We start from the raw sequence: 23495 nt of genomic DNA on the forward strand, positions 1-23495 counted from the left end.
ATGGCAGGAAGCTTGACCCCAGTGAGGTACTGGGCCATACACACTACCCTCTGTAGTGCCTTGCGGTCGGAGGCCGAGCAGTTGCCATACCAGGCAGTTATGCAACCAGTGCTCTTGATGGTGCAGCTGTAGAACCTTTTGAGGATCTGAGGACCCATGCCAAATCTTTTCAGTCTCCTGAGGGGGAATAGGTTTTGTCGTGCCATCTTCACGACTGTCTTGGTGTGTTTGGACCATGATAGTTTGTTGGTGATGTGGACACCAATGAACTTGAAGCTCTCAACCTGCTCCACTGCAGCCCCGTCGATGAGAAAGGTCCTCCTTTTCCTGTAGTCCACAATCATCTCCTTTGTCTTGATCACGTTGAGGGAGAGGTTGTTGTCCTGGCACCACATGGCCAGGTCTCTGACCTCCTCCCCATAGGCTGTCTCATCGTTGTTGGTGATCAGGCCTACCACTGTTGTGTCATCGGCAAACTTGACAATGGTGTTGGAAGTCATGCCTGGCCAATCAGTCATGAGTGAATAGGGACAGGGCCCCCTGTGTTGAGCATCAGTGTGGCAGATGTGTTGTTACCTACCCTTACCACCTGGGGGCAGCCTTTCAGGAAGTCCAGGATCCAGTAGCAGTGGGAGGTGTTTAGTCCCAGGGTCCTTAGCTTTGTGATGAGCTTTGAGGGCACTATGGTGTTGAACGCTGTGCTGTAGTCAATGAATAGCATTCTCATATAGGTGTTCCTTTTGTCAAGGTGGGAAAGGGCAGTGTTGAGTGCAATAGAGATTGCATCATCTGTGGGGGTGGTATGCAAATTGGAGTGGGTCTAGGGTTTCGGGGATAATGGTGTTGATGTGAGCCTTGACCAGCCTTTCATAGCACTTCATGGCTACAGGCAGGTTACCTTAGTGTTCTTGGGCACAGGGACGATGGTGGTCTGCTTGAAACATGTTGTTATTACCGACTCAGTCAGGGACAAGTTGAAAATGTTAGTGAAGACACTTTTATGTTTAACTAGGCAAGTCAGTTAAGAACAAATTCTTATTTACAATGACGGCCTAGGAACAGTGGGTTAACTGCCTTGTTCAGGGGCAGAACAACAGGTTTTTACCTTGTTAGCTCAGTGATTCGATCTAGTAACTTTTCGGTTACTGGCCCAATGCGCTAACCACTAGGCTACCTGCCGCCCCAATTTACCAGTTGGTCAGCGCATTCTCGGAGTACAGGACACTTTATATCATTTTGTAGCGTAAACACGCATGTTAAGCTCCTGCCAGATTTCTCCTGTAGTATTCAACTGTGATATATAATTACAATATGAATTGTGATCAATCAATGATCATTGGTGATCAATAAATGATCATATATCTCTAGACTATCTGAGAATAGCCCTACAACATTCTTTAGTCTAATGCAAATGAACCGCATTAATGTACTCATGTAGCCTATAGCAAATGGAGCCATGGAGCGCAAATAGGCGTGAAATATTCGTAATAGATAGACCCTTGATTGGCAGCACTGTCCCGCCGATATAGAAAAGACCTTACATTCAATATGCGCCGCGCAAATCGGCTTATTTCGAGGGCGGGGTGATATTATCTGACGTAGCCTACTGGCAAACAGGTTGCTTTAGCAGCAGCAACAGCCGGAGCAGGAGGAGTTTGTTCATGTCTGCAGTGTATTGTGAAACATATTCTGGGATGCAACACGGCATCTCTTGATAATCGAAGGGTACTTTAGACGTCGCTTCTGATATCTCGCCTGGACCTTCCTCCATTCTAGCAGGTAGGCGACAGAGTATAACAACGCGCCTGCATTCAGCGACGCTACTTATTTTCTCCAGTATCTGCGATAGAGACGTCAGCGATAGCCTACTCATCGCCGACATTTATAACGCGCATATACTGGGGTAGCCTACTTATTATTTGCTTAGGTTATTGTCTATTTGTTATTGGCGTCGGTCGGGGCCAGTAAAGGAACGTCAAAGGGAATTGTTGAATCGTTCGTATTAAATAGCCTCTCTGCATTTCGCTGATCAGCGTTTTGGAGAGCGAGCGTTCATTTGGGATAAGCACAGAGAGTGGGACACCTGTGGCTTTGTGGTGCGTTGGCAGCAGTCTTACTTATACTCCGCTTTTCCTGGCCACAACTACAGAGTGGTGATAGAAATCGTATTATCGCGCTGTAATTGTATGCATATTGACACGTAGCCTATAAGCTGCATATCGGGGTCGATAGGCAATGGCAGCCTACCCTGAACATTTTGTAGATAGAATAGTGAACACATATCTCCGTGTAGGTTAGGTTAGATAGAGTAGGTCGCAAGTGTTACGTAATACAGGCTGATATCTGGTCATATTCGAGTATCTTTCCGCTTCTCTTGTGGTCATCGTGCCACACGCATCCCTAGTTTCGTTCACACAGATACTGGGTGGGTGTGACGCAATTAATTCGATGAGGTCAGGTGACAGTTAGTCTTTAGGCCCTCAATAATGCTTATGTTATTTGTCATAGGCCTATAATATAAACCTCATTTTTATATATATCTAAAAGCAACTGTCTGCTAAATAATAAGCTACGTGTTGATGATCTGAGGAAATTTGAGAAATTATTTCAGTTTTCCTAATTAGCAGAGTTTGCGTGTATTTATTCCTGTCACTTTATAAAGATTTTGAACATGAAAATAATTCAGGTCAAATTGAGTTTGGCCTACTCTGTATGTTAACAATTACTCCTCTGAAGTTTACCTTTTTAATATGGCACCAGAGAACAAGGCTGACATTTTACGTATTCCCAACCAATAGTGTTTTTAGTTTGTTTCTTTGCGTTGAACTTTGATACATAACGTCGCTGCAAAGAAGTTATTTTTCTCTTATGACCGAAAATCACATCTGGGCATCGGCATCAGAACTGTGATTACTCCCCAGGACTGGCAGAATCCTTATTTTCCTTTATTGAGTCGACAAGCCCGACGTGAATGATATACTGCTTCCCCGGGAACAGGCCCAGACCAGATCCTGTCATTTGCGTGAAGAGAAAGCGGAGAAAAAGGGGCCAGGGGGCGAGCTGCCTTCTGAGAATTCGTAGGCGATCGAATAAACACCCACTTCCTTCCATTCTGCTAGCTAATGTGCAATCTTTGGAAAATAAATTTGATGACCTACGCAGAAAATTAAACAACGACTGGAACATTCAAAACTGTAATATCTGATGCTTCATGGAGTCGTGGCTAAACAACGAAATTATCAACATGGCTGGCTGGTTATACTCTATATTGGCAGGACAGAACGGCGGCAGACTATTTTTTGGTAAATAACAGCTGATGGATGACATCTAAGGAAGTCTCAAGGTTTTGCTCATCTGAGGTAGAGTATCTCATTATAAGCTGTAAAACTCTAGGTAGATAGTGTGGTCATCTGTATTTTTCGTAGCTGTCTACATACCACCACAGACTGATGCTGGCACTAAGACCGCACTGAATGAGCTGTATTCTGTGTGGTGCCAGGACATCTCCATCAACTTGATCAAGACAAAGGAGATGATTTTGGACTACAGGAAAAAGAGGACAGAGCACGCTTCACATCGATGAAGCTGCAGTGGAGCAGATTGAGAGCTTCAAGTTCCTTGGTGTCCACATCACCAACAAACTATCATGGTCCGAGCACACCAAGACAGTCGTGAAGAGGGCACAAAAAATCTATTCCCCCTCAGGAGATTGAAAAGATTTGTCACGAGTCCTCAGATCCTCAAAAGGTTCTTACAGCTGCACCATCGAGAGTGCATGACTGGTTGCATCACTGCCTGGTATGGCAACTTTTTGGCCTCCGACCGCAAGGCACTACAGAAGGTAGTGCGTACGGCCCAGTACATCACTGGGGCTAACCTTTCTGCCGTCCAGGACCTCTTACACCAGGAGATGTCAAAGGAAGGCCCTAAAAATTGTCAGACTCCAGCCATCCTAGACACGGACTGTTCTCTCTGCTACCCCACGGCGGTACCTGAGCACCAGGTCCAAGATGCTTCTAAACAGTTTCTAACCCCAAGCCATAAGACTCCTGAACATCTAATCAAATGGCTACCCAGACTATTTGCATTACCCCCCCCCCCCCCCCTTTTACATGGCTGCTATTCTGTTATTATCTATGCGTTGTCACTTTAATAACTCTACCTACATGTACATATTACCTCAACTAACCGGTGCCCCCGCACATTGACTCTACCGGTACCCCCCCTGTGTATAGTCTCACTATTGTTATTTTACTGCTGCTCTTTAATTACTTGTTACCTTTATTTCTTATTCTTACTCGTGTGTGTATATATATATATATATATTTAAACTGCATTGTTGGGTAAGGTTAGGGGTCCCGCTACAACTTCCTGTGAAATCTGCAATTCAAATAAATAATCATAAATATTATGGATTTTAAACATTTGTGTCTTATATGGCTGAAAGCTTAAATTCTTGTTAATCTAACCGCTAAATCCGATTTACAGTAGCTGTGTCCTTCTACCAAAACTTGTATTTCTTATTCGTTTATGAAGTTACAAGCCTGAAACCTTGAACATAGACTGCTGACACCCTGTGGAAGCCATATGAATTGCATCCAGGGAGCGTTATATGTTACATTATTTTAACATTTCTACAAACTTCTTCAAAGTGTTTTCTTTCCAATGGTACCAATTATATGCATATCCTGAGCTACAAGCAGTTTACTTTGGGCACGTCATTCAGGCAGGAAGTGGAGAAAAAGGGACCTAGCCCTAAGAAGTTTAAGTAAGTAATCATTTCACTGTATGGTCTACACCGGTTGTATTCGGCGCATGTGACAAAGATTTGATTTGTTGGTGTAGCCTGTATTATAACATAGTTTCCCTGTAAACATTCACCACAATACTTTACTATCACCTGGGCATGATACCTGTGTCCTCTTCTAATCTTCCTTTCGTATATCTTCCAATCTGATTGGAGGGTGGCTAGGGTGAAGAGTTGCTACCAGTAGGCTACATTTTTAACACAAATTGTGTTAATAGAGCAGAACTTGGCCTAAAACCTGTGCTTAAGGGCTGACATTCATAGCTCAATAGAAAGTGTATGGTTTAACAGATATGTAGAGCTACAATGAGAAACTGGTTAAACCGATACGTAGAGCTACAATGTGAAACTTTCACTGCAATGTTGTTTTACGCAACCCAGCCTGCCCATCCCACTTTGTCCAAACTCATTCTCTCCCAGTACTGAAGTAGTGTGAACAGTATTGATTGACAATATGGTTGTCATGGTTGAAGAACACTGCTAGATCAATATGTTCAATTGTGCTAAAGTGGTTCCAGAGTGAAACCAAAAGGCATATTTGGAGGACATCTGAATATAAGTAGTGATGAGATTAGATCATTGCTTCCTGGGTCGAATCTAGATTTGTTTTGTCTTACCTGGCTTCATAGTAACATTTTAATTAATATGATTGATTGTTCCTGGATACAAATGTTTTAAAGAGAACCACTGGGAGAGGAGGGGGGGTTTTGATGTACATAAAGGACTCCATTAAGTGTGGAGAAGTGCTCCTGGGAAGTGAAGCCGCCTATAGAATGTCTTGGTGTAAATGTGTTCCTGTCATCACAAATGCATTTTTATATTCTAGTTGTGTATAATCCCCCTGCATGTGATGTACAATATTATGCAAAATTAGAAGAACTACTTAAATATCTTAAATCCAAGTCTGCATGGCTGGTTTTTGGTGACTTCAATATCAACTGGATGGATAACCCTGGCAAAAATAGGCTTAAAGCAGTCATCATAACAACTCGATTCCTGTCAAATGGTTCATGGGCCCACCAGAAATAGCCAGGCAAAGATCTGATATTCACTAACTGAGGGCATCGAATAACAAAAACAAATTGGTGCATCTTTCACTGGGGATGGGGGGACAGTGCCCCCCCCCCCCCCCCCCCCCCCCCACACACAATTTTTATCATTGGAATATGATCCATAACGTGGCAACTGTGTGCTTTAGGACCATGTGGATGCCTCCGAGCGGTTGGGTAGGCTGTTTGGCGTGTTTATCTGACTGGATTTAGGACCGGGCTGTGTGAAGGCAACTTCTGGAAGGCTGGCTGGACCAGCACGGGAGAGTTGAGCATCGTTCAGTGTGTATGCGTTGCGCTCTTTCACCAAGTTGTGAAAGGATGCAGAACAGAAAATTGCTACCCTTTAGTTGACTGATGTAGCTGGCTATGTAACTGCTGTTTAACTAAAAAATCAATCTGTTAACTAGTGTTTATTCGCAGTGCTGAGCTAGAATTGTAACTGACATGTAACGTCAGCTAATGTTTCATCCTTTCTCGACTGAGATGAATGAAAAAAGCTGTGCTAGTGAGTAACTACCACAGCCAGGTCAGCACTAGCATCCCTATCTAACAGCAAACATTTCGATACAAACTGAACTTTGTTTTGTCCGGTTTCAGAAGTAAATTAACTTGGCAAGTGGGAGAGAGCTGGCAAAAAGTTGGCTACATTAACTATTTTTTTCTCAATCAAACTAGACCTGAATCAAACGATGAAACCATTGATTTTCTGTTTTCTCAGTGCAATGTGAGTTGTATTAGTCATTATGTCAATGTAATGTTATTGATCTGTCAGTTTCCCTTGCAAATTCCCTACTTTTCACACTGACACAGTAACAAACAGCTCTAAAATTACAGGCGTCACTGTCATGGTGCACACTAGAGGTCTGCGCAGACCGATTTCTTCATCCCACCCACACCTGCTGGATTTCTATCCACTACCACCCGCTACAGCAAGAACGGGTTCCAAACCCAACCGCAGTCCTGCAATGTTATTTTATGCATATCTGACACAGCTCAGAGTCTTATAGGATATACCCTAACTTTTTAGGAGGACGATTTGCAGGCCAAGACAAATAAATGGGTAATAAATCCATACTTATTGAAAAAGAAAAGGCGCAATGCTCGCTCACCATAGTAGCCTAACCTATGTGCGCGTTGTGCCGTTTTCAATGATTAAATGTTTTGATTGCATTTCGACTTATGTTGGTTGAGCACCCTTTTCATTATCAATATTTATTTACAGACACTAGTAAACTACAGGGTAATCATATTGAAGTTTTTTTTTCCATATTCACGTTAACTGCAATGTGATTTTGCAGTATATTCAGTGAATGAAACAAAGTTCCATCTTGCATTGATGGGTAGACATTCAGTAGCTACAGGACAGCAGTTTAAGCTTAAAGCTACAGTCTGGGAATAATGGTTATTTCAATTATTGAACCATTGATTCTGTTCTGGGATAATGTATAAATGTACACCAAGGTCATTCTTTGTCATGCCTCATTTTAGGAGGATTAGATGTTGATAGGGGTCTCTGCTGGGTCAGGCAGCCAGGGAAGACCAGTCTGTCCAATGTATTCTGGATTGTCCAGATCCTATTTTATGGAAGTCTGACAAACCTCAAGTTGATTTCTAAACTTTATGAAGGGTTGATAGAGGCTTTTCCCGATGAAGAAAAACGTGTGTAAAACAAAACTGTGAGGAAGACTTGGGAGACTCTATTGATGGTGAATGGGTACATATATGTTAGCATGCCCAGACATGTTCATATAATCTCAGCTGTAAATGACTGCAGTTTAAGAACCTCCATAGAACGTACTATATGCCAGTGAAATTGAATGTCATGCACTCAGAAATATGATTATTCTCCTGGAGGTGTAAAGCACAAGGGGACATGCAGTTGAAGTCGGAAGTTTACATGCACTTAGATTGGAGTCATTAAAACTCGTTTTTCAACCACTCCACAAATTTCTTCACAATTTTTGGCAAGTCGGTTAGGACATCTACTTTGCATGACACAAGTCATTCTTCCAACAATTGTTGACAGATTATTTTACGTAATTTACTGTATCACAATTCAAATCAAATCAAATTTTATTTGTCACATACACATGGTTAGCAGATGTTAGTGCGAGTGTAGCGAAATGCTTGTGCTTCTAGTTCCGACAATGCAGTAATAACCAACAAGTAATCTAGCTAACAATTCCAAAACTACTACCTTATAGACAAGTGTAAGGGGATAAAGAATATGTACATAAAGATATATGAATGAGTGATGGTACAGAGCGGCATAGGCAAGATACAGTAGATGGTATTGAGTGCAGTATATACATATGAGATGAGTATGTAAACAAAGTGGCATAGTTAGTGGCTAGTGATACATGTATTACATAAGGATGCAGTAGATGATATAGAGTACAGTATATACGTATACATATGAGATGAATAATGTAGGGCATGTAAACATTATATTAGGTAGCATTGTTTAAAGTGGCTAGTGATATATTTTACATCAATTCCCATTATTAAAGTGGCTGGAGTTGAGTCAGTGTGTTGGCAGCAGCCACTCAATGTTAGCGGTGGCTGTTTAACAGTCTGATGGCCTTGAGACTGAAAAACAGCTTCTGTCTCTTGGTCCCAGCTTTGATGCACCTGTACTGACCTCGCCTTCTGGATGACAGCGGGGTGAACAGGCAGTGGCTCGGGTGGTTGCTGTCCTTTATGATCTTTATGGCCTTCCTGTGACATCGGGTGGTGTAGGTGTCCTGGAGGGCAGGTAGTTTGCCCCCGGTGATGCGTTGTGCAGACCTCACTACCCTCTGGAGAGCCTTACGGTTGTGGGCGGAGCAGTTGCCGTACCAGGCGGTGATACAGCCCGACAGGATGCTCTCGATTGTGCATCTGTAGAAGTTTGAGTGCTTTTGGTGACAAGCCGAATTTCTTCAGCCTCCTGAGGTTGAAGAGGCGCTGCTGCGCCTTCTTCACGATGCTGTCTGTGTGAGTGGACCAATTCAGTTTGTCTGTGATGTGTATGCCGAGGAACTTAAAACTTACTACCCTCTCCACTACTGTTCCATCGATGTGGATAGGGGGTGTTCCCTCTGCTGTTTCCTGAAGTCCACAATCATCTCCTTAGTTTTGTTGACGTTGAGTGTGAGGTTATTTTCCTGACACCACACTCCGAGGGCCCTCACCACCTCTCTGTAGGCCGTCTCGTCGTTGTTGGTAATCAAGCCTACCACTGTTGTGTCGTCCGCAAACTTGATGATTGAGTTGGAGGCGTGCGTGGCCACGCAGTCGTGGGTGAACAGGGAGTACAGGAGAGGGCTCAGTGTTGAGGGCCCCAGTGTGGGGAGTACAGGAGAGGGCTCAGTGTTGTGGGGCCCCAGTGTTGAGGATCAGCGGGGTGGAGATGTTGTTACCTACCCTCACCACCTGGGGGCGGCCCGTCAGGAAGTCCAGTACCCAGTTGCACAGGGCGGGGTCGAGACCCAGGGTCTCGAGCTTGATGACGAGCTTGGAGGGTACTATGGTGTTGAATGCCGAGCTGTAGTCGATGAACAGCATTCTCACATAGGTATTCCTCTTGTCCAGATGGGTTAGGGCAGTGTGCAGTGTGGTTGAGATTGCATCGTCTGTGGACCTATTTGGGCGGTAAGCAAATTGGAGTGGGTCTAGGTTGTCAGGTAGGGTGGAGGTGATATGGTCCTTGACTAGTCTCTCAAAGCACTTCATGATGACGGAAGTGAGTGCTACGGGGCGGTAGTCGTTTAGCTCAGTTACCTTAGCTTTCTTGGGAACAGGAACAATGGTGGCCCTCTTGAAGCATGTGGGAACAACAGACTGGGATAGGGATTGATTGAATATGTCCGTAAACACACCAGCCAGCTGGTCTGCGCATGCTCTGAGGGCGCGGCTGGGGATGCAGTCTGGGCCTGCAGCCTTGCGAGGGTTGACACGTTTAAATGTTTTCCTCACGTCGGCTGCAGTGAAGGAGAGTCCGCATGTTTTAGTTGCGGGCAGTGTCAGTGGCACTGTATTGTCCTCAAAGTGGGCAAAAAAGTTATTTAGTCTGCCTGGGAGCAAGACATCCTGGTCCGTTTTCTTTTTGTAATCCGTGATTGACTGTAGACCCTGCCACATACCTCTTGTGTCTGAGCTGTTGAATTGAGATTCTACTTTGTCTCTATACTGACGCTTAGCTTGTTTGATTGCCTTGTGGAGGGAATAGTTACACTGTTTGTATTCGGTCATGTTTCCAGTCACCTTGCCCTGATTAAAAGCAGTGGTTCGCGCTTTCAGTTTCACGCGAATGCTGCCATCAATCCACGGTTTCTGGTTTGGGAATGTTTTAATCGTTGCTATGGGAACGACATCTTCAATGCACGTTCTAATGAACTCGCACACCGAATCAGCGTATTCGTCAATGTTGTCTGACGCAATACGGAACATATCCCAGTCCACGTGATGGAAGCAGTCTTGGAGTGTGGAATCAGCTTGGTCGGACCAGCGTTGAACAGACCTCAGCGCGGGAGCTTCTTGTTTTAGTTTCTGTCTGTAGGCAGGGATCAACAAAATGGAGTCGTGGTCAGCTTTTCCGAAAGGAGAGCGGGGCAGGGCCTTATATGCGTCACGGAAGTTGGAATAGCAATGATCCACGTTTTTTCCCGCCCTGCTTGCGCAATCGATATGCTGATAAAATTTAGGGAGTCTTTGTTTTCAGATTAGCCTTGTTAAAATCCCCAGCTACAATGAATGCAGCCTCCGGATATATGGATTCCAGTTTGCAAAGAGTCAAATAAAGTTCGTTCAGAGCCATCGATGTGTCTGCTTGGGGGAGAATATATACGGCTGTGATTATAATCGAAGAGAATTCCCTTGGTAGATAATGCGGTCTACATTTGATTGTGAAGAATTCTAAATCAGGTGAACAGAAGGACTTGAGTTCCTGTATGTTGTTTTGGCCACACCACGTCCCGTTAACCATAAAGCATACGCCCCCGCCCCTCTTCTTACCAGAAAGATGTTTGTTTCTGTCGGTGCGATGCGTGGAGAAACCAGCTGGCTGCACCCTCTCATGTTTCCGTGAAGCAAAGAACGTTAGTCTCTGATGTCCCTCTGGAATGCTACCCTTGCTCGGATTTCATCAACCTTGTTGTCAAGAGACTGGACATTGGCGAGGAGAATGCTAGGGAGTGGTGCACGATGTGCCCGTCTCCGGAGTCTGACCAGAAGACCGCTTCGTTTTCCCCTTTTTCAAAGTCGTTTTTTGGGGTCGCTGGCCAGGATCCATTCCGTTGTCCTGGGTGAAAGGCAGAACACAGGATCCGCTTCGCAAAAGTCATATTCTTGGTCGTACTGATGGTGAGTTGACGCTGCTCTTATGTTCAGTAGTTCTTCTCGACTGTATGTAATGAAACTTAAGATGACCTGGGGTACCAATGTAAGAAATAACACGTAAAAAAACAAAACCGCATAGTTTCCTAGGAACGCGAAGCGAGGCGGCCATCTCTGTCGGCGCCTGAAGTGTCCCTCATGTCAATTCCAGTGGGTCAGAAGTTGTCTGTCTTTAAACAGCTTGGAAATGTCAGAAAATGATGTAATAGCTTTAGAAGCTTCTGATATCAGTTGAGTCAATTGGAGAGGTAGCTGTGGATGTATTTCAAGGCCTGCCTTCAAACTCAGTGCCTCTGCTTGACATGATGAGGAAATCAAAAGAAATCAGCCAATAACTCAGAAAATAATTGTAGACCTCCATGTCTGGTTCATCCTTGGGAGCAATTTCCACACGCCTGAAGGTATCATGTTCATCTGTACAAACAATAGTACGCAAGTATAAACACCATGGGGACCACGCAGCCGTCATACCACTCAGGAACACGTTCTGTCTCCTAGAGTACTTTGGTGCGAAAAGTGCAACTCAATCCCAGAACAACAGCAAAGGACCTTGTGAAGATACTGGAAGAAAAAACATGTACAAAAGTATCTATATCCACAGTAAAACGAGTCCTATATCGACATAACCTGAAAGGCCGCTCAGCAAGGAAGAAGCCACTGCTCCAAAACCACAGTTTAAAAAAAGCTACTGTTTGCAACTGCACATGGGGACAAAGATGGTACTTTTGGAGAAATGTCCTCTGGTTTAATGAAACAAAAATAGAACTGTTTGGCTGTAATGACCATCATTATGTTTGGAGGAGAAAGGGGGAGGCTTGCAAGCTGAAGAACACCATCCCAACCGTGAAGCATGGGGGTGTAAGCATCATGTTGTGGGGGTGCTTTGCTGCAGGAGGGACTGGTGCACTTTACAAAATAGATGGCTTCATGAGGAAGGAAAATGATGTGATGTTGATGCAACATCTCAAGACATCAGTCAGGAAGTTAAAGCTTGGTTGCAAATGGGTCCTCCAATTGGACAGTAACCCCACGCATTCTTCCAAAGTTGTGGCAAAATGGCTTAAGGACAACAAAGATAAGGTATTGGAGTGGCCATCACAAAGCCCTGACCTCAATCCAATAGAAAATCTGTGGGCAGAACAGGAAAAAGCTTGTGCGAGCAAGAAGGCCTACAAACTTGACTCTGTTACACCAGCTCTGTCATGAGGAATGGCCCCAAATTCACCCAACTTATTGTGGGAAGCTTGTGGAAGGCTACCCAAAACGTTTGACACAAATTAAACAATGTAAAGGCAATGCTGCCAAATACTAATTGAGTGTATGTAAACTGCTGACCCACTGGGAATGTGATGAAAGAAATAAAAGCTGAAATAAATCATTCTCTCTACTATTATTCTGACATTTCACATTCTTAAAATAAAAGTGGTGATCCTAACTGACCTAAGACATGGAATGTTTTACTAGGATTAAATGTAAGGAATAGTGAAACTGAGTTTAAATGTATTTGGCTAAGGTGTATGTAAACTTCTGACTTCAACTGTATGTTGTGGTCTTGTGAAGGCTGGCTGAATTCTGGCAAAGAGTTTGTTCTTTGCTCAGCATGTCCACCGGTTCTCCCTTCTCCCTGTTTTTGTTTGCTGGTAAATGTTGATACTGGAGATCCTAACTGTCTTAAGTCAGTTAGGATCACCACTTTATTTTAAGAATGTGAAATGTCAGAATAATAGTGGAGAATGATTTATTTACGCAATTATCAGAATAAACTGTACAACCTAGCATTTATGTTGGCTATTAAATGAATTGCCATTGATTGGAAGGTTGGTTATCCTCCCACAATGCATGGAAGAAATAGAAAGTTATGTACAATATCACTAGATTTGTTTTTAAGATTAAGGGTATACTGTGCAACTTTCATAAGGTCTGGCTGGATGCCTTATATGGAATACTGTGCAACAAAAGGAGTCTGTATTGAAGACATGCCCACGTCAGTGGCGATACCTAATTTACGCAGTCCCTAGCTGCTGGGCTGCTCAGTCCTGGCCCTGGGAGTCTGCTGTACTGTTGGCCTTGGCCTAACACACCTGAAACCAATGCATGTTTCACTAAGATCCTAAAGCTGATTGGGGTGTGTTGGGTTGGGGCAGGAGGTGGTGACCCAGCTATAGTGTGTGTGCAAGTAAAAATAACTATACAGTACTGTTAGGCCTATGTTATGAATTATATGGAGGATGTACTGTTAATGGGGATGTTTTTTCATTCATCAGAAGACTACAATGTCTTCAATTAAAATGTTTTGACCTAAATCAGGGATTGTGCATGGCACAATCGTCCTCCAGAAGGTAGTCAATCACATCCTTTTCCTACTGAGCTTTGTCGATTAGCGCCTGATAAATTTAGGGCAGCAATGTTACTGAGAGCAGTAGCAACATATATTTGCAGTTCTCCATGGCTAACGTTATATTTTTCGAAAAACTTCAGTAGAAAGGATTATGTACGCATAACGAGCAGCTCATTTTATAGACCCGATGCTACACCGCAGACCAATCTGAAACTCATCTCTCGGCATGTCCAGCCCACTCATGATCTCAGCCAATCATGGCTGGCAGGAAGGTCCCTTTTTCTTTGGCTAAACCAACTAGGCTCTGAATTCTTATTTTTTTTTTCACCCCTTTTTTTTCTCTCCCCAATTTCGTGGTATACAATTGGTAGTAGTTAGTCTTCTACAGATGGCATAAAAATGTATTAAGGCACATGAAAGTTCACATGTTCAAGAAGGCATTTCTGCCAAAAAACGCATTTCGATAACTATTTTACGTTCAAATGGCTCCTGTGAATTTGTGACTTGAGACATGCCTAGTTTCCTGAAACAGGTCACATATCAATTCATGTTGTAATGAAATTATTACATCCTATAGGACAAATTGTCAATAAGTATCAAGAAGGTGGAAAGGTACTCATGGGAAAGCACAACTGCCCTGGGCCCGGTTTCCCAAATGCATCTTAAAGCTAATTTCATTGTTAGAACCATAGGATCCTTAAATTGCTTCACTCCGAGATCAGTGTAGGTAGTGTAGAAAATGATGCTTCAAGATTAGAAGTAGGTCATGCAGAGTTCTTGAAAAATTTAATTAGGCACAGGATTTTTAAAGTAATTTGTGACATTGGTCAGGCCTCTCACCCACCTGATAAATCTGTCAATAAGAACTACAGTTTCCAGAGGGGTGGAAAAGGGCGCTCTGACAGTCATGGAATTTTGGCCTGCCAAATGACCATGGTTACCGTAATAACCGTTTTGAATAGCAAAAAGGCACACACTTTATCCTCTCCTCTGCTCCTGACTGCATATGCTGCCATATGACTAGAACGGGCGTCCCCATTCAGGCCGATGGCTTAATGGGTGGACTGGCGGCCATTGTGAGTGTACCCATTGGAGCAAAGAAGGAAGTAAAATATGTGCTGTGATTCAGAGCTACCAACTCTCACACATTGGCCATGAGAGACGCATTTGACTCTTCATGCTCCCACTCCACACCTCTTCTATCTCACGCATTGAAAGTACTGCTTTGAGTTGTTTAATTAGTCCATTGTCAATGCGTACATTTTTCAACCTGCAAGTGTAATCATATTTGAAATCTGATTTGCATACCTTAAATTAATTGTGGCTGTATTTTTCCAGCCATTCATCATGGATAGTTAAATAAGTCATACAAATAATAATTGGATATTAAATGCTCCAGGCCTCCAATCTAATTTTACAATTTATTATTGTGCACAACTCAAACGCATATTTTGTTTATGTAGAGTAAGATAATGGCAAGGATTTTCAACGAGTAGGCACAAACTGTATGAATATTGAAATTCATTAGATTTTTCTTGAAGGTTGGGAGGTTTATTGTTTTTTTGTTGGGAGAAATTGTGATAAAAAGAATGCTTTCAAACACCCAGCACTTGGGAAACGTAGATCAGCCGTCCCAAAATGTTTGGACAAGACGAATGCAATCTGTGATTTGGTTACCCACTGCCATCAACCATTTAATATTATAATTTCCTGTGCAGAGCCTTGGTGTTGTGCTAACAATCTCCGGCACATGTCACATACAACTTTCCACCTGAGGACAGGGAACAATCCCTACTTCCAACCACTGTTTCTCCCATTTGCCTGTCTTCCCATCTCATGTGAACGACCATCTCAATCTGGTCTTAAATTTTAATTGGTCTTTTTTTACGTTGGATTAAAGTAGAAACTTGTGTGTCGGTTCATCTAGATGGCTATAATGAACCGGCTTAATCCCAACTCGTACTACTACCAATGCAAACATTGTCATAGCTGTTGTATGCATGTGCAGGCAGCTAATGGGCTAACCAACTAGGTTCAACATTAGCCAGCTAACATTAGGCTATAACTAGCCATGCAAATGGTTTCTGATTTGAATAATGTTACTACACAGCTCATACAAGTAGCTAGTCAGCAAGCTAACTTTCGCTAGCTAACAGTCATTTGCATTGCAAGTTCAAGTGCACTATCTGACAAAATTAGAAATGTAATCTGACGATGTAGCTAGCCAGACTGGAACCATTTTGTTGTAGCCAGTGATGTCCAGTCACTCTGGTTGTATTTATAATGGATCCCCATTAGCTGCTACCAAGACAGGGTACAGAAAAATTAAGGCAGTTACACAATTTAAACAACATTACATTCATAACATTTCACAGCACACTGTGTTCCCTCAGGCCCTACTCCACTACCACATGTCCACATGAATTTTGTGTTGTAGATATCTGTATAGTTTGTATGTTATCGTGTGTGCATGTGTTTTGTGTTGCTTCACAGTCCCCGCTGTTCCATAAGGTGTGTATTTATCTGTTTTTTTTGTCTGTTTTCTACTGCTTGCATCTGTTACCTGATGTGGAATAGAGTTCCATGTAGTCATGGCTCTATGTAGAGCTGTGTGCTAGTTGTTTAAACAGACAGCTCCAGTGCTTTCATGTCAATACCTCTCACAAATACAATTAGTGATGAAGTTAATCTCTCCTCCACTTTGAGATTGACATGCATATTATTATTTGCGCTGTGTGTACACCCAAGGGCCGGCTGTGCTGTCCTGTTCTGAGCCAATAGCAATTTTCCTAAGTCCCTTTTTGTGGCACCTGACCACACAACTGCACAGCAGTCCAGGTGTGACAAAAGCCTGGTGGAACTGCCTCGTTTATAGTGCTGTTAAGAAGACAGAGTAGCGCTTTATGGACAGACTTCTCCCCATTTTAGCTACTGTTGTATCAATGTTTTGACCATGATCGTTTACAATTCAGGGTTACTCCAAGCAGTTTAGTTACCTCAACTTGCTCAATTTCCACATTTAGATTTAGTTGAGGTTTAGGGTTTGATTAGTGAATGATTTGTCCAAAATACAATGCTTTGAGTTTTGAAATATTTAAGAATAAATGTATTCCTTGCCACTCATTCTGAAGCTAACTACAGCTCTTTGTTAACCGTTGCAGTCATTTCACTCACTGTAGTAGCTGACGTGTATAGTGTTGATTTAGCCGCATACATACACACTGGCTTTACTCAAAGGCAGTGGCATGTCGTTAGTAAAAAGTAAGGGGCCTAAACTGCTGCCCTGGGGAATTCCTGATTCTACCTGGATTATGTTGGCGACGCTTCCATTAAAGAACACTGTGTTCTGTTAGATGGGTAACTCTTTATCCACAATATAGCAGGGGATGTAAAGCCATAATACATACAGTTGCAGGTGGAGTTTAGCCAAATGCATTTCAACTCAGTTTTTCACAATGCCTGTCATTTAATCCTACTAAAAATTCCATGTCTTAGGTCAGTTAGGATCACCACTTTTATTTTAAGAATGTGAAATGTCAGAATAATAGTAGCGATTTATTTCAGCTTTTATTTCTTTCATCACATTGCCAGTGGGTCAGAAGTTTACATACACTCAATTAGTATTTGGTAGCATTGCCTTTCAATAGTTTAACTTGGGTCAAACGTTTTGGGTAGCCTTTCACAAGCTTCCCACAATAAGGTGGTTGAATTTTGGCCCAATCCTCCTGACAGAGCTGGTGTAACTGATTTAGGTTTGTAGGCCTCCTTGCTCGCACACGCTTTTTCTGTTCTGCCCACAAATTTTCTACAGGATTGAGGTCAGGGCTTTGTGATGGCCACTCCAATACCTTGACTTTGTTGTCCTTAAGCCATTTTGCCACAACTTTGGAAGTATGCTTGGGGTCATTTTCCATTTGGAAGACCCACTTGCGACCAAGCTTTAACTTCCCGACTGATGTCTTGAGATGCTGCTTCAATATATCCACATACTTCACTTTGAAGTGCACCAGTCCGTCCTGCAGCAAAGCACCTCCACAACATGTTGCTGCCAGCCCTGTGCTTCACGGTTGGGATGGTGTTCTTTGGCTTGCAAGCCTCACCCTTTTTCCTCCAAACATAATAATGGTCATTACAGCCAAACAGTTCTATTTTTTTTTTCATCATACCAGAGCACCGAAAAGTACAATCTTTGTCCCCATGTACAATTTGCAAACCGTAGTCTGGCTTTTTTATGGCGGTTTTGGAGCAGTGGCTTCTTCCTTTCATTCTTCCTTTTACTGTGGATATAGATACTTTTGTAACTGTTTCCTCCAAGATCTTCACAAGGTCCTTTGCTGCTGTTCTGGGATTGATTTGCACTTTTCGCACCAAAATGCGTTAATCTATAGGAGACAGAACGCGTCTCCTTGCTGAGTGGTATGATGGCTGCGTGGTCCCATGGTGTTTATACTTATGTACTATTGTTTGTACAGATGAACATGGTACCTTCAGGTGTTTGGAAATTCCTGCCAAGGATGAACCAGACTTGTGGAGGTCTACAATTATTTTCTGAGTTATTGGCTGATTTCTTTTGATTTTCCCATGATGTCAAGCAAAGAGGCACTGAGTTTGAAGGCAGGCCTTGAAATACATCTACTGGTACACCTCCAATTGACTCAAATGATGTCAATTAGCCTATCAGAAGCTTCTAAAGCCATGACCTAATTTGTTGGAATATTCCAAGCTGTTTAAAGGCATAGTCAATTTAGTGTATGTAAACTTCTGACCCACTGGAATTGTGACACGGTGAATTATAAGTGAAATAATCTGTCTGTAAACAATTGTTGGAAAAATTACGTGTCATGCACAAAGTAGATGTCCAAACTGACTTGCCAAAACTACAGTTTGTTAATTTAAGAAGACATTTGTGGAGTGGTTGAAAAACGAGTTTTAATGACTCCAACCTAAGTGTATGTTGACTTCAACTGTACATTTTTCCAGCAGCAGACTGATCAATATTGTCAAAAGCCACACTGAAGTCTAACAAAACAGCCCACGCAATCTTTGTATCATTAATTTTTCTCAGGCAAATATCAGTTATTTGTGTGCTGTGCTTGTTGAATGTCCTTCACCTATAAGCATGCTGAACGTTTGTCAATTTTTCTTTGCTGTAAAATAGCATTGCATCTGGTCAAACACCATTTTTTTCCCAAAAGTTTGCGAACGGTTGGTAACAGGCTTTACTATTCTTAGATAATTGAATTACTTTTGCTTTTCTCCAGGCTTGAGAGGAGGCTTAAATTGTAGATATGGCAAATAAGACTGGCAATATCGTCTGCTATTATCCTCAGTCATTTTCCATCCAAGTTGTCAGTCCCCGGTGCCTTGTCATTGTCAGATATACTTGGATGTGTAGTGTCAGCATTTGTTGCTGGCATGTCATGCTTCATTATGCTGATCTTGCCAATGAAAATGTAATTAAAGTAGCAATATCAGTTCGTTTTGTGACGAATGAGCCTTCTGATTCAATGAATGATGGAGCAGAGTCTGCCTTTTTTCCCAACACTTTTTAATATCGTTCTAGATGTCATTTATCTTTGTTTCATAGTGTAGTTACTTTTTAAAATTCAGTTTAGTCACATTTCTCAATTTGCAGTACGTTTGCCAATTGATTGTTTAGCCAGACCTTTTGCCTCATCCCTTTCAACCATAGTTTTTCAATTCCTCATCAATCCACTGAGATTCAAGTTTAGTCATTTTCTTAATGTGTGCATGCTTATTAGTAACTGGGGAAAGTAATTTCATGTCAACTGCGACGTCTGTTTGCTCTTGATTACACACCACGGACCAACAACTATTCTTTACATCAACAACATAGGAATCACTACAAAACGTCTTGTTATGACCTGTTATACACTATTAGGCCCTGCCTTTGGGACTTTCCTAGATATAGTGGCCATACGGTGCATTAAAAAAATATTCAGACCCCTTGACTTTTTCCTCATTTTGTTACATTACAGCCTTATTCTAAAATTGATTAGTCCAAACTTCTTCCATTTATGAATGATCGAGGCCACTGTTCTTGGACCAATGTTTGCAGACATTTTTGGTACCCTTCCCCAGATCTGTGCCTCGATACAATCCTGTATGGACAATTGGACAAGCTCTATGGACAATTCCTTCGACCTCATTGCATGGTTTTTGTCTGACATGCACTGTCAACTGTGGGACCTTATACAGACGGGTGTGTGCCTTTCCAAATCATGTACAATCATGATCAACCGCAGACCACGTACGTGTATGGCGTCGTGTGGGCGAGCAGTTTGTTCACAAAGTTGACATCAGCAGTGCCCCATGGTGGGGTTATGGTATGGACAGACATAAGCTACAGACAACAAACACAATTGCATTTTATCGATGGCAATTTGAATGCACAGAGATACCGTGATGAGATCCTGAGGCCCATTGTCGTGCCATTCGTCTGCCGCTGTCACCTCATGTTTCAGCACGATAATGCACAAACCAATGTCGCAAAGATCTGTACACAATTCCTGGAAACTGAAAATGTCCCAGTTCTTCCATGGCCTGTATACTCACCAGACATGTCACCCGTTGAGCCTGTTTGTGATGCTCTGGATCAAGGTGTACAACGGCATGTTCCAGTTTCTGCCAATATCCAGTAACTTCACACAGCCATTGAAAAGGAGTGACATCTCTCCCACAGGCCACAATCAACAGCTTGATCATCTCAATGCAAAGGAGATGTGTCATGCTGCATGAGGCAAATGGTGGTCACACCAGGTATTGACTTTATAAAATAAATAAATAAATTATCCACGCCCCTTCCTTTTTTTTAAGGTATCTTTGACCAAATGATGCATGTCTGTATTCCCAGTCATGTGAAATCCATAGATTACTGCCACATGCATTTATTAAATTTGACTGATTTTCCTTATGAACTGTAACTCAGTAAAATATTTTAAATTGTTGCGCGTTGCATTTATATATTTTTGTTCAGTATAGTTATAAATCAAATAACATTTTATTGGTCACATACACGTGTTTAGCATATGTTATTGTGGGTGTAGTAAAACGCTTGTGTTTCTAGCTCCAACAGTGCAGTAATATCTAACAATACACACAAACCTGAAAGTAAAATAATGGAATTAAAGAATATATAAATATTAGGATTAGCAATGTCAGTGGCATAGACTAAAGTACAGTAGAATAGAATAGTGTGTGTATATATACATATGAGTAAAGCAAAAATATGTCAGCATTATTAAAGTGACTGTTCCTTTATTAAAGTGGCCAGTGATTTCAAGTCTATGTATGTAGTGCAGCAGCCTCTAACCGGGTGGAAAGCTGCCTAGTAATGGCTGTTTTAACGTTCTAATGGCCTTGAGATAGAAGCTGTTTCAGTCTCTTGGTCTCAGCTTTGATGCACCTGTACTGACCTAGTATTCTGAATAATAGCGGGGTGAAGAGGCAGTGGCTCAGGTGGTTGTTGTCCTTGATGATCTTTTTGGCCTTCCTGTGACATCGGATGCTGTAGGTGTCCTGGAGGGCAGGTAGTTTGTCCCCGTTGGGCAGACCGCACCACCCTCTGGGAGAGCCCTGCGGTTGGTGCAGTTGCCGAACCAGGCGGTGATACAGCCCGACAGGAAGCTACATATCTTCAGCCTCCTGAGGTTGAAGAGGCGCTGTTGTACTGGGGGGAAAAAAGGGTTGGCTATAGACAAATTTTATTTTTATTGATGTCAGCTTGAGGATGTGAGAACACTGAGATACAGGGAGAGACAAAATGCTGATCCTGAGAGGAGAGAGGAAGTCATTATGCAAATCTAAATTGTTGTCCTAATTGAATATTAGGCTTACTTTTGAGATTGTAATAAAAAAAAAAATTGGGGGGGTTATCCAGAGCAGAAATCGGACTCCAACTCCAAAATAGGGAGTTGATTTAAAGAGTTCAACAGAGAGCTGGAGGAGAATGGCAGTCAACACAACAACTGGATTCACCAGGTCAGTTCAGATAAATCAAAGAGAATATTAAGCACAATTAGATGGTCCTCCACATTAACTTCTCAGATAATTATGTGTGCAAGTTGAGCAATGAGACTCAGGCTTTCCACTTAGGTGGAAATGGGCAACAAGCGACAATCCCATACAGGGGTGACACATTCAAGTAATGACTCCCAGTGCTATGTCATAATTTCTTATTGTGAAATGATGAACGGGCAGTGTGGGTGCACATCAAGCTGCAAGATCCCTCTGAAATACACTGTTCGAGTAGCACAGAATCAACCACAAAACCAGGGAGGTTTTCCAATGCCTCGCAAAGAAGGGAACCTATCGTTAGATGACACTACAAATATACAGGGGTCCTTCCTAACTGTTGCCAGAGGAAAGAAAGTGCTCAAGAATTTCACCATGAGGCTAATACTGACTTTTAAACAGTTCTCTTATTATAGCAATTAAACTGAGGATGGATCAACATTGTAGTTCACAATAGAGTGAAAATAAGGAGGCCTCTACAGAATTTTTTATTCTAAAACATGTGTCCTGTTTCACTAAAGTAAAACTGCAAGAAATGTGGCAAAGAAATGAACTTTATGTTCTGAATACAAAGTGTTATGTTTGAGGCAAATCCAACACATTACTGAGTACCGCTTTCATATTTTCAAGCATGTTGGTGACTGCATCATGGGTATGCTTGTCATCGGCAAGGACTCCGGGAGTTAAAAAATAATAATGATAAACAGTAACAATACAGCTAAACACAGGCAAAATCCTAAAGAAAAGCCTGGTCCTGTTTTTCAATAGATACTGGGTAACAAATTCACTTTTTCAGCAGGACGATGACCTAAAACACAAGGCCAAATATACTTGAGTCACTTACCAAGATGACATTGAATGTTCCTGAGTGGCCTAGTTACAGTTTGGACCTAAATCGGCTTGAAAATCTTTCAACACTTGAAAATGGCTGTCTAGTAATGAATAACAACGAACTTGAGAGCTTGTGCAAATATTGTACAATCCAGGTGTTCTTTGAATAAAAAAAAATCAATTTGTCACCTTTTTTAGGCTTTAGGGTTGTGTAGATTTGAATTGGTTTACAGTACTCCCCTGTGTTGCAAGGGTGGCTTTAGTTGTGATATAAAAAAATGTAATTTAGTCATTCAAACCCCCATACTTAAAAAAAAATCCATTCATACTGTATTTTGACTCCAGTGGTGGTGCTTTCTCACCCGTGTGTGTGTGTGTGTGTGTGTGTGTGTGTGTGTGTGTGTGTGTGTGTGTGTCACATATAGGGCAAACGGCATGGGTGAGAAAGTGGGGCAGAGAGGGCGAGTGGGAGGGGTGTGGGGATAGGGAAGGACGATGGCTGGCTGGCTGGCTGGCAAATAGTCCTGTTCGGTGACATTCCTCTCTCTGTTGACATAGTAATGCATTGTGACGTGGCCTTGTCTGAGAGTGTGGGATAGAGTGAAACCAATGGCGCAAAACCCTGGCCTGCTACTGGGTTGTAACGGCGTAGCCTCCCAATACGTTCACCAAACATTGCCATCCGGGCTTATGTCTCCCATTGAAAATCCTGTAGTTTCTCCAATGGCAAAGTACCTTGTTTTGACAAGGAGTCTCCCTTGTAATAATATTTGCCAGTTAACTTAATATAGATATGTTTACTTTCTGTCCTATTGTACACTATATGTACCAAAGTATGTGGACACCCCTTCAAATTAGTGGATTTGGCTATTTCAGCCACACCTGTTGCTGACAGGTGTGTAAAATCGAGCACAAAGCCATGCAATCTCCATAGATTAACATTGGCAGTAAAATAGCCTTACTGAAGAGATCTGTAACTTTCAACATGGCACTGTCATAGGATGCCATCTTTCCAACAAGTCAGTTAATCAAATTTCTGCCCTGCAAGAGCTACCCC

At 42.4% G+C, this 23495-nt stretch overlaps 1 protein-coding gene across 2 annotated transcripts in view; it reads left to right on the forward strand.

Moving 5' to 3' along the window:
- The first annotated feature begins 1598 nt into the window (after positions 1-1598).
- The window catches only part of cgnb (cingulin b), a 53526-nt gene continuing 31629 nt past the window's right edge, over positions 1599-23495 (forward strand). Inside the window, exon 1 of one of the 2 annotated variants that reach the window (XM_020505827.2) lies at positions 1599-1779. The gene's annotated coding sequence lies outside the window, so the exon portion shown is untranslated. The remainder of the gene's footprint in view (positions 1780-23495) is intronic. The other variant, XM_020505826.2, reaches the window with a different exon arrangement.

The sequence above is a fragment of the Oncorhynchus kisutch genome, linkage group LG17, assembly GCF_002021735.2.
Source record: "Oncorhynchus kisutch isolate 150728-3 linkage group LG17, Okis_V2, whole genome shotgun sequence".
NCBI lineage: Eukaryota > Metazoa > Chordata > Actinopteri > Salmoniformes > Salmonidae > Oncorhynchus > Oncorhynchus kisutch.